We start from the raw sequence: 11,828 nt of genomic DNA, 5'->3' as shown, positions 1-11,828 counted from the left end.
AATGATATGAGATGAAGCTAGCATAAATGTCCTGGCCAGGATTAATCACTTCTGTGGTAGAAGAGTTCCGTGAACTCCCAGGCAGCATTAGGCTATTCCGGGAGCTGAGAACAGGCATGCTTACAATGCCTGACAGAGGTGAAAAGTTATGAGAGAGGGCAAGAAGCTGAGAACAGGAATGCTCAGTGCATGCCACAGGCATAAAGTGCTAAGACTGGAAGGGGAGGAGGAGAATGCCTATGGAGAGGATTGGCACAGTTTACACCTCTCATATGTATTGTTTTCAGCTGTATTCATCTCTATGGTGTGTCCTCATTCACCTGAGAATATCCCATTGAAACAAATGGGTCATTTCACACCTCTGTAAGCCTCCTATGCTGCAGAGGGTATGCAGAGCCCTTTCCTCTAATACTTCCCCCTTCCCAAAGTAGAGTAGGAACTCTGGGGCTCTTTGCCCCCTTCCTGCCTCCAGCTGGCAGATGTGCTTCTTGCAGTTCAGTAGCTAACACCTTCTCTCCTCCTCAGGGCCCCTCAAGCCCTACCCCCAGTGGGGCATGGAGAGGCCAGAACTGGTAGCTGAGTGGGAGTGAGGTGTGCCCAGGAAGCCTTCTTGTGCCCAGGGTGACCAGATGTCCTGATTTTATAGGGACAGTCCCGCTATTTGGGGCTTTTTTTTTTATATGGGCTCCTATTACCCCACCCCCGTCCCAATTTTTCACACTTGCTATCTGGTCACCCTACTTGTGCCCCCCTCAGCCATGCCCCTTCAATACCACAATGTCTTCAAAAACCAAGGGAAAATGCCAAAAATGTCATTAACACACAGTTAAGATTGCCTAGCTCTGCCTCGTTCCCACTCAGAACATGGAGGACGTCTAAACTTGGATCACTGAAGATCATGAAATAAATGGCTATTGTAACGTCGCTGGGACAGAGTGCTAGCAACAGCAGCATGGGGATCATTGGCATTGCTGCAGCGTGAAGAAAGCTGCAGGTCCAGCTGGAGGCAGTGTAGCACTTTCTGTTGGGGGATTATGGCCAATGGGGTGGTAATTACTAGGCTAATGACGTAAGTAGGAGGACATAGGTAGAAGGAAGAGGAAGCAAGGGAAACTCAGAAGGTGAGCTATGCTGAAGAGGCAGGCTGTGTGGCAAGTTCATTCTACAAGCTGCCCATGTTATATTCTGTGAGTAAAAGAGCAAAGATGTGATAAACATACAGCTAAGGGCAGCATAAAATCCCTCCTTTACCTGTAAAGGGATAAGAAGCTCAGATAACTTGGTTGGCACCTGACCAAAAGGACCAATAAGGGGCGAAGATACTTTCAAATCTGTGGGGGGAAGGTTTTTGCTTTGTCTCTTTGTGTGTGTTCTCTTGGAGACAAGGAGAGAGACCAAGCAAGTAATCTAGCTCCTACTGAATGATACATCTAACTTACAGAAATAGTGAGTAATAGCAAGGAAATGCGTTAGAGTATCTTTTGTTTTAGCTTGTGAATTTTTCCTGTGCTAAGAGGGAGGTTTATCCCTGTTTTTTGTAACTAAAGTTTTTCCTAGAGGGGAATCCTCTGTGTTTTCAATCTTATTACCCTGTAAAATTACCTTCCATCCTGATTTTACAGAGGTATTTCTTCTACTTTTTTTTTCTTTATAATAAAGTTCTGTTTTTTAAGAATCAGATTGGTTTTTAGTGTCCTAAAAACCAAGGGTCTGGTTTGTGCTCACCTGGTTTACCTATTTGGTTGGTAGATTATTGCCAAGCCTCGCCAGGAAAGGGGGTGAAGGGGCTTGGGGGGATATTTTAGGGAAACAGGAACTCCAAGTGGTCCTTTTCCTGAATCTTTGTCTAACTCACTTGGTGGTGGCAGCAGTACCCATCCAAGGACAAGGAAGGATTTGTACCTTGGGGAAGTTTTTAACCTAAGATGGTAGATATAAGCTTAGGGGGTCTTTCATGCGGGTCTCCACATCTGTACCCTAGAGTTCAGAGTGGGGAGGGAACCTTGACAAAAGGAATAAAAGGTACGTGTGGTGGCTAAGGCAGCGCAACACACTGGGTAACTGAGGGAACTGTGACAGTCTCCCACACCACACCTTCACATGGACTTAGTTATACCCCCTCTGAATAATGTCCTCTGGAGAACAGTGGGGAAAACGCACAAGAGCAGCAAGGGTCACTTGCCTGGATTAGGATAAATTTCAAAGTTAGGTCAGTAAGGCTACTGTGTGTAGAGTGTATGAAGAAGAGTGTACACTACCACGGTAAATTGACCTACACTACGCAACTCCAGCTATGTGCATAACATAGCTTGAGTCGACGTACCTTAGGTCGAGTTACTGCAGGGTCTACACTGCGGGCGGTTATTGGGAGAAAATCTCCCATCGACTTACCTTACTCTTCTTGTCGAGGGTAGAGTACAGGGGTCAACTGGTGAGCGATCTGCAGTCGATTTGACGGGTCTTTACTAGATCCGCTAAATCGACTGCCGGTGGATCGATCTCAGAGCATCAATCCCTGCTGTAGTGTAGACCTGCTCTAAGTGAATGTGAGGTAGCTAAGCCTGATCTACACTTGACTACTTTGCTTAGTTCAGACAAACCCCCAAAGACCTGACAAATGTTAATTTCTTCTTCATCCTTGTCGTAAGGATTCTTATGGGACATCACCTTCCGCTACCCCTGACTGGGACTTGTGGTACACCATGATATGTCCCAACAGTGCTACAACTCTACAGAGAAACAGTGCAATATAGAGAGTGTAAAGCATTGTGCTAATGCCAGAGTCCTGGTGGGAACTGAGAATATGCAAGAGAGTGTTAGAATAGGGAGAAGCACTCTTTTATATTCTGCTAGCTTCATGATAGACTTAGTGGAGGTGGCCTATGGAGATGGCAATGACAGCTCTTCCAGTGGCCCTGTGACATACATATCATCCTCTGTACCAACATATTCACCACCATTATATGATTATGATATATTTTGTACAAAGTATGCCTTGTGAGGTATCATTTGAGAAGCCTTGATTTGATGAACCTCATTATCCTGCTCAAATATGTGTATCATCACTGTATATGAAGTTAGGAGATTTTGCCATGTGTTTGTTACTGAAACATGTTGTGAATCTGGGAAATGCCCACAGACTAGTTCGTCAGTCGCAACAAAAGGGTGACCAACATCCAGCCAGGTGTTAAGTGACCATAACTGGCCATTCACCAGCGGGGGAGTTGTAAACAATACATTTGCAATTCATAATGAAGGCTGGCCAGCAGGTCGCATAAACCATGGGGCTGCCTAACCCCATCAGCATGGATTTTTTTCCAGCACCTGGAGAAAGGTATAAATGAGGGACAGTGACATCACCACTGGGCCTCTCTCTCCCCCCATCTACACTGAAACAAGATGGCTTGAAAGACTTTGAACTGGGGGGATTGGTCCAAGGCTGGGAAGGGAATCCATCCAGCCTGTACTAAGAACTGTGAAATGCTTACAACATCCAGAGGGGTGAGAAAAGCTGTTTGTTTCTATAATTTTTAGCTTGGAAAAATTTAGTATTTAGATTGGTATTTTTTGCCATTTCCTTTCCTTTTGTAACCAGTTCAGATCTTCTATGTCAATACCACTTACTCTCTTAAAATCTATCTTTGTATAGTTAATAAATCTGTTTTATATTTAATCTAAACCAGTTGTTTTTGGCTGGAGTGTTTGGGGAATCTACTCAGGTATAACGGCTGGTAAATATTTGTACCCTTTGATGGTATGGCTAACCTATTAACAAGCTTGCATTGATCAAGAAGGTCTTGAGCAGTGTAAGATGCACATTTTGGGGATCTACTTTCTATATACAGTTCATGAGTGGCTGTGAGAGCCTGCATGTGACTTTGATGAGTGTACCTCTGCAAGCTGATGGTGGAGTGAACAGAGCCTGGAGGGGTTTGCTGTTCACTAGCACAGCAGTGTAGGAGACAGCCTGGGCAGGACAGTTAAAGGGTGCACAGCGGTTCCCCAGTACAGATTGCACCCTGGGGGACGTCATACTCTGAAACTCTATACTTGCTTTTACAACTCTTTCATACCTTCCTAGATTTTAAGGCCTAGGGGGACTATCGTGGTCATCTACTGCATAACTTCCCATACAATAGGGATCCCTGATTCCTCTAGTTGCAGCTGCAGTTCTCAGATGGCAGGGTGATTTTAGGTAACTTGCGGCAACTACTCCATGAATCAGTACAGCTACACAATGTGTAGAGTGTATGAAGAAGAATGATGTTATAGACTTGTGTCGAACACAATGCTACACAGAAAATGGTGGATTTTGTTAGGGATGGGTCTAGAAAGCCTTCAGGGGATTCAGTCTTCTGTATCTCTCTGGGGTACGGGAGCCATATCAATTCTCTGTCTCAAATTCAGGATAACCTCCCGTCGGTTTAATTCCATGGCTTTGTTTACTGCCAATATGTAAACTGAGGTAAAACCTCATTTTTTTTGTCTAGGACAGACCTGTTTATCACCTTTACCTACGCTAGGCTGTCTTGTCTTAAACAAACATCATACAGAGGAAATTCATAACTTCCCATATAACATTTAACACATGCATTTTATAAAATATTAATATCAGCATGTTATTAGCTTTCATATAATATCTCACTAGCCATATTTTGTACAGATATCGCAGTAGTGTGTAGGGTGTGAATATGGGGGTGCCTAGGGTCACGCATAAGCCATAGAACTTCTCCAAAATAATTCCTAGAGGATAGCTTTTAGAAAAACATCCAATCTTGATTTAAAAATTTGGTGCTGGGGAATCCATCATGACCCTTGCTAAATTGTTCCAAAGGTTAATTACTCTCACTGGTTGAAAATGTCCAAGTTTTTTCCAGTCTGAATTTGCTCTTCTCTAGTCAGTATTAAATCTTTTATTGTCTATTATGCTGGGTTAAATACCAAACAGCCAATACACTCATTGGCTGCATAGGGGAAGCAAGTAAGAAGGAAGCTATGCCAGACTGTCAGTGAAACATTGGTGAATAAATTAATGACCAAAGATCAACAGTGTGTAGAGAACTGTAAAGATATACTGAACAGAGCACTTGAATTTTATGAATGCAAGAGCAAAATGCAAGATGATGGATAGGTAATATGAATTGAAAATGTAATCCTATTCAATTGCTGTGCTATTCTATATTGCAACCAGAGGCGGATTTACAGTGAAACACAGGGTGCCCTGGCACAGGGCCCCCCAATGACAGGGGCCCTCAGGGCCAGGCAGCTGTGAGGGCAGAAGCTTGGTCCTGCCAGCTCCTGGGACTCCCGCTGCAGGCTTCGCACCCACCAGCAGCCAAGCTCCCTGCTCCCCCACCTCTTCCCCACCTCCTCCCCTGAGTGTGCCGCTTCCTGCCGCTTCCTCTCCCTCCCAGCGCTTCCCCCACTGCCAAATAGCTGTTTGCCGGCGCTGAGATGGCTCCGGGAGGGAGGGGTTGGAGTGGGGCCGCAGCACACTCAAGGGAGGAGGCAGAGAAGAGGTGGGGACAGGGCCTTGGGGAAGGGGGTGGAATCAGGGCAGGGCGGAGCAAAGGCGGGGTCCCCACACTCCCCCTACACATATCCCTAACCCCAGCCTCCTGCCATGAGCCACTCAGAGCACGGGGCTGGGGTGGGGCAGAGGGCTGGGAGCACCCCCACAATCCCAGCCCACACCTCCAGCCCCCTGCCCTCCCTGACTCCTGCACCTTCCCATCCCTCCACCCTGAGCACCAAACGGGAGCTCCTGCACATCCCACCCACATTCCCACCTGCACCCCTCGCACCAAATGGGTGTTGCCCCAGGTAAGCGCGCCACACCCCAACCTCCTCCCCCAACCCTGAGCCCCCTCCTGCATCCTAACTCCTGGCCAGACCTTGCACCCTAACTCCCTCCCAGACCCTGCACACCCAGCCCTGACTCCTGCACCCCCTCACACACCCCCAGCTTCCTGCCCTCCCTGACTTCTGCACCCCCCCCCACACTCCCAGCCCCACACCCCCTGCCCTCCCTGACTCCTGTTCCCCCCACACCCCCAGCTCCCTGCCTACCCTGACTCCTGCACCCCCCCACACATCCTCACCTGCACCCCTTGCACCAAACGGGAACTGCCCCAGGTAAGCACTCCACACCCCAACCCAGCTCTGAGCCCCCTTCCATACCCTAACTCCTGGCTAGACCCTGCACCCCAACCCCCAGCCTGCTCCTGCACCCTAACTTCCTCTCAGAGCCTGCACCCCTAGCCCTGAGCCCTCTGCCACACCATAAGTCCTGGTCAGACCCCGCACCCCAACGCTTTAAAATTTTTTTTTTTAATAAAGCGCTCTTATCCAAAGCACTTTACAACAGTTAGCTAATGGTACAAACAATATTTGGAAAGATCATTAAGTGGTCTGCTGAGACTCTCAGCGATTTTCAAGTGGTCTGTAGAAAAATAAGTTAGACTGCAAAAACAATCAAGGTATCTCACTTTATCTTCATTTAATTCCTATTACTTATAGGAGGAGGATGAAGAAAAAAAGAATGAAAAATGGGGGGAGGTGGGAGATAAGAGAGAATGTTCTTTTCCTTGGCTGGGTCCCAAGGAGGGGCCCCAAAAATGCAGCTGAGCACAGGGCCTGACTAACTCTAAATCTGCCACTGACTGCAACTCAAGCTCAACTTGACATTATATATTTGACTCTATTGCTCATGAGGAGGAACTTTATTTCCTACAAGACAGGCAGCAGTGTGAACTTCCCTACCCTGCTCTGCCCACGTACATCAACCATAATCTCAAAAGTATCTACAGATGAAAGGATAGTTCAATCCCAACCATGTACAATTTAGCCTCTTTTTTGAAGTCGTCAATCAGGGAGCTAATTCTGATCTCTTTCTACTAGAAACCACACTAATTCTTTCTGTATAGCTCACTGAATAGCCATTGGGCTTTTAATCATTATTGACCTGAGTCAGATTCAAACCTGTCATCTAGTGTTGCAAAACTCTGTATCCTATTCATAATCCTCTATGCTGTTCAGTCCACCTTTACATGGCTTTATATATTTTTTAATTCCTATATTATTTTAACAAAATATTTATGGGGCCACACAACACAATGTCATACACGGAAATCCACACTTGTTCCTTCCTCCCAAAACCAGCAGGGTTTGGAGCACTGCCGAAGCACATTCAGTTGCTAAGGGCATGTCTACACTAAGGGCAGAGTTACAGTGCTGGGAGTTACAGCGCTGCTCAGAGAGCACTGAAGGGAAACCACTGTTGTGTGCTCACAGTCAGCAATAGCGTGTTCACACTTGCGGCACTTGCAGCGATATTCGGAGTGGTGCACTCTAGGCAGCTATCCCACAGAGCATCTCTTCCTCTTCTGCCAGTAAGAGTAAGGGAATGCGAAGGAGGCCGCAGGGCATCCTGGGACCAACACGTCATGAGTGGCAGTGCAGTTATTCCTTAAACTACACAGGCAAGAGGAATGTGACATTGATCTCACCACGCATAGTAGCTACGACACGAAATTGCTTGTGGCATTCACGGAGGTGCTGACCACAGTGGAACACTGCTTTTGGGCTCGGAAAACAAGCACTGAGTGGTGGGATCACATCGTGATGCATGTCTGGGATGACGAGCAGTGGCTGCAGAACTTTCGGATGAGGAAAGCCACATTCATGGGACTGTGTGATTAGCTCGTCCCAGCCCTGCGGCACAAGGACACAAGAATGAGAGCTGCCCTGCTGTTGGAGAAGTGTGTGGTGATTGCACTGTGGAAGCTGGCTACTCCAGACTGCTACCGATTGGTCACTAACCAGTTTGGAGTGGGAAAGTCAACTGTTGGACTCAAGTTGACAGAAGGCTGCTTGGCCATTAATCGCATTCTGCTTCGAAAGACCGTGATTCTGGGCAATGTGCGTGACATTGTGGATGGCTTTCCACAAATGGGCTTCCCTAACTGCAGAGGGGCAATAGCTGGCATGCATATTCCAATTCTAGCACCAGACCACATAGCCACTGAGTACATTAATCGCAAGGGGTATTTCTCAATGGTTCTCCAGGTGCTTGTGGATCACCATGGGCATTTCACAGACATTACTGCAGGCTGGTCTGGAAAGGTGCATGACGCATGCATCTTTTGAAACACTGGCCTGTTCAGGAAGCTGCAAGCAGGGACTTTCTTCCCGGACCAGAAGATCACCGTAGGGGAAGTTGAAATGCCCATTGAGATCCTGGGACACCTGCCTACTCCTTAATGCTGTGGCTTATGAAGCCATACACGGGGCAACTTGACAGCAGCAAGGAGCGCTTCAACAACAGGCTGAGCAAGTGCAGAATAACTGTTGAGCGTGCTTTTGGCCATTTAAAAGCCTGCTGGCGCTGCCTGTATGGGAAGCTGGACCTGGCCGATGACAATATTGCTATGCTTATAGCCATGTGCTGTATGTTCCATATTATTTGTGAAGAGAAGGGTGAAAGCTTCACTCAGGGCTGGACCGCAGAGGCTTAGCGCCTGAAGGCTGAGTTTGAACAGCCAGAGACCAGGGCTATTAGAGGGCTGCAGTGCGGGGCCATAAGGATCAGGGATGCCTTGAGGCAGCAATTTGAAGCTGAAAGCCACTAATATTTGTTGCTATGCTCGGGAGTGCAGTGCTTGTAATGCTAGGAAGTGATTGGTGCAGACAATGCAATATGTGGATTTAACATAATTGTGTGTTGCTTTGCAGGGCTCTTTTTGCTTTCAATTCATAGAATAAAGATTGCTTTCAAACCAACACAATTTTTTTTGTTAAAAAACAACAACAACGCAACAACCGGAGGAGAGAGTAAAACAAACAAACAAAAAAACCCATCAGCAGTGAGGGGTATGGGGGAAGGAAAGGTCCCAGGAGGAGGAGGAGGTCCAGAGATGGCTAAAGATTTGTGTATGTCGAGGGATCATATCCAACCTTCTCCTTTGGAGCACAATGCAGCGGATACTGTGCTTCAGCAGGGCCAAACTGCAGAGGGATGGGTGTTGAGTGCAGTAGGTAGTGGGAGTCCGCAGTGCTGGACTGTGAGGGGGAAGGAATGGAATGCCAAGAGTATAAACTGGAGCCAGAAGGTTGATAAGAGTGTGTTGGCAATGTCTGTGGGGCACTTGGGAAAGAGTTTTGTGACAGCAGCTGCAGGGGAGGGTGGGCAGGGAGCTGCTCGGTTTGAAGAGCTAGTATCACCCAGAGCGTGTCTGCTTGACGCTCCGTAACCTTTAAGAGCCACTCCTTGGCTTCACTCTGGTGTGCCACATTCTCCTTTCGGTCCCTCTTCTCGCTGTCCTGACACTCCTTCAATTCCTGTTTCTCGGCAGCGGAGTGCATCATAACATCACACAGAAAGTCCTCCTTCGTTCTTTGTGGCCACTTTCTAATTCTGAGCAGCCGTTCAGCTGCCGATAACAAAGAGGGAGGCTGGGCTCCCAAGGACATCTTTGTAAAGTTTAAACACAACATTTTACAGAAGCAGTATTGTTTGCAACACAGAGACCACTGATTTAGTGCTTTAAAACACAGCCAGTACTCACATACCTGTCATTAACTGGCTGACCCCAGGCAAGCACACATGAACCACAAGACCCCAAAATGGTGAGTAGCCGCAGGGGCAGGGTAATCACTCTTCCCGGACCCTGCTGTATACTGGGCATGTGGCTGTTGGGGAGCTCCAGCACTATAAGGGGGGCTGATAATCATTCCTGTTCCCACACTTTCAACAGGAGGTGATCATTATGGAAGATATCTCACTGCTGAGGATCAGCAGGGAATCAAGGGAGGGTCTTCTCCAAAACAGCGGCTTCCGCCCTGACCCCTATGCAGCTCACCTATGTGCAGCAATGGTCGTCTTCTCCCCCGTGACAACACAGTGACGCGGGACAGTTACCATGAATGGGGCAAGAAACAAAGCAGCACTGCCAAAGAACCTGCGGCTGTGGATTGCCCAGTATCTCCACGAGAGTTTCCTGGAGATGTCTGAGGGAGATTCCCGTGAAGTGAGGGAGTCAATCAACAGCCTGTTCCGCCACTCAGACAAGGCATGATGTGGGAGACAAGCCTGCTTTCTGCAACCCTCCTTCCCCCAACAACTAGCTTCAGTGATTCCCAAAATCAAATCCACTTACCAGGGGCCTCCTCTCCCGTTTGCACTTTGCCAACATCTGACAGCTGTGACTGGCTAGCCTCCTCCAGGGTAGAAAAGAGCTCCTGGCTGCATGCATCTCTAACCTCCGAGTCATCCTCTGACTCTGGGTCCCTCTCCCCCTCCACATCCTCGTCCAAGATTTCCTCCTCCTGACTTGGTCCACTGTAGACTGGCACGCGAGCCACCAAAGTATCACAGTGGTCTTCGCAGAGGAGGTGGAGTTGCCACCGAGTATCATGTCCAGCTCTTTGTAGAACTGGCAACTCGTGGGCGCAACACGGGAGTGGCGGTTTGCCTCCCGCACCTTGTGGTAGGCCTTCCACAGCTCCTTCACTTTGACCCTGCACTGCAATGTGTCCCAGCCATGGTCCCTTTCTGTCATGCATCGTGAAATCTGTCCATAGGTATCATGATTCCTATGGCTGGAGTGCAGCTGGGGCTGGACAGCCTTCTCTCCCCAAATGCTGATGAGGTCCAGCAGCTCGGCATTGCTCCAACTGGGGGATCGCCTGGTGCGTGGAGCAGGCCTGGTCACCTGGAAGGATGTCCTGAGACCACTGCATGCATTACCGAGAAAACAGGAAGGGGTATTTCAAAATTCCAGAGGAATGTATGGGGTGGGGATGATGGTTGGTCACCTGAGGGCAGGGCAGTAGATTTCAAAGCAATGACCAGAGAGGCGAGAACAGGCATTGTGGGACACCTCCTGGAGGCCAATCGGAGTGCCGTAATTGACCAGGGTGTCTACAGGGCACCGCAGCACTGTAGCCCTGTTGCAGAAAGCTGTATGCCTCTCATTGGCGTGTTGTTTTTAAAGCACTACAAGTGCGCAGTTTCTGCACACTAAGTGGCTTGGCAGTGTGTATGCCTCGGGAGTGACAACGCAGAAAGCTGCTCTACTGCGCAGAAACTTGCCAGTGTAGATGGGGCCTAAGAATATATGTGTGTGGGTTACCTTTTATATTGCAGTTTAGGTAGCCAAACATCCCCTTTTTATTGACTGAAGGAGCAATCCTAAGATATTTTAAATATTAAGTAAGGATTAGTTGGGATTCTACTTAAGTTATATTGGTTCCCAAAAATTTTTACAGAGTTTACTTAAATTGTGGCTTTTAGAAATTTAGGATTTGTACTACACAGTTTGCTCTAGCCTTCCTCACCTCCCCCAATACATAAACTGCAGAGACCCCTACTCTATATAGCACGGATTGGCAATCAGTTTTTTGTACAACAGTAATAAAATCAGAAATGTAAAATTACTTAATGGAGATGAACAAATGAGCAGCACAGGAGGCGAAGAAGTTGAAGGTGTTCTTGAAATTCAAATTACTCACCTGTCAATTGCAATTTCGTTGTGTGGTGTGTAAAAAGCAACATTGACAGCTGCATGTCCCCTGGCTAAATCGCTTTTAAAATGTGTCCCTGATGTCAACATGCTAAGCTGCAGCTCCAATCTTCTCAAAGAGATGCTGATCGGATTAGGGGCCAGGAATTTTCTACATGTCTCTTTCCCTTCCTGTCAGCTGCTCCGTGCCTCCTCGCAGCCTTTCCCTACCCAGCTGAAGGGGGTGCTTGGGGCTCTCCTCGCACACCTGGCTGGGATGCCAGCCGCAGGGGCAGGCGGACAGAAGAGGGTGTGTGCAGCACGAGT

The sequence above is a fragment of the Chelonia mydas genome, chromosome 2, assembly GCF_015237465.2.
Source record: "Chelonia mydas isolate rCheMyd1 chromosome 2, rCheMyd1.pri.v2, whole genome shotgun sequence".
In the NCBI taxonomy this organism is placed as follows: Eukaryota; Metazoa; Chordata; order Testudines; family Cheloniidae; genus Chelonia; species Chelonia mydas.
This window is presented reverse-complemented; position numbering follows the sequence as displayed.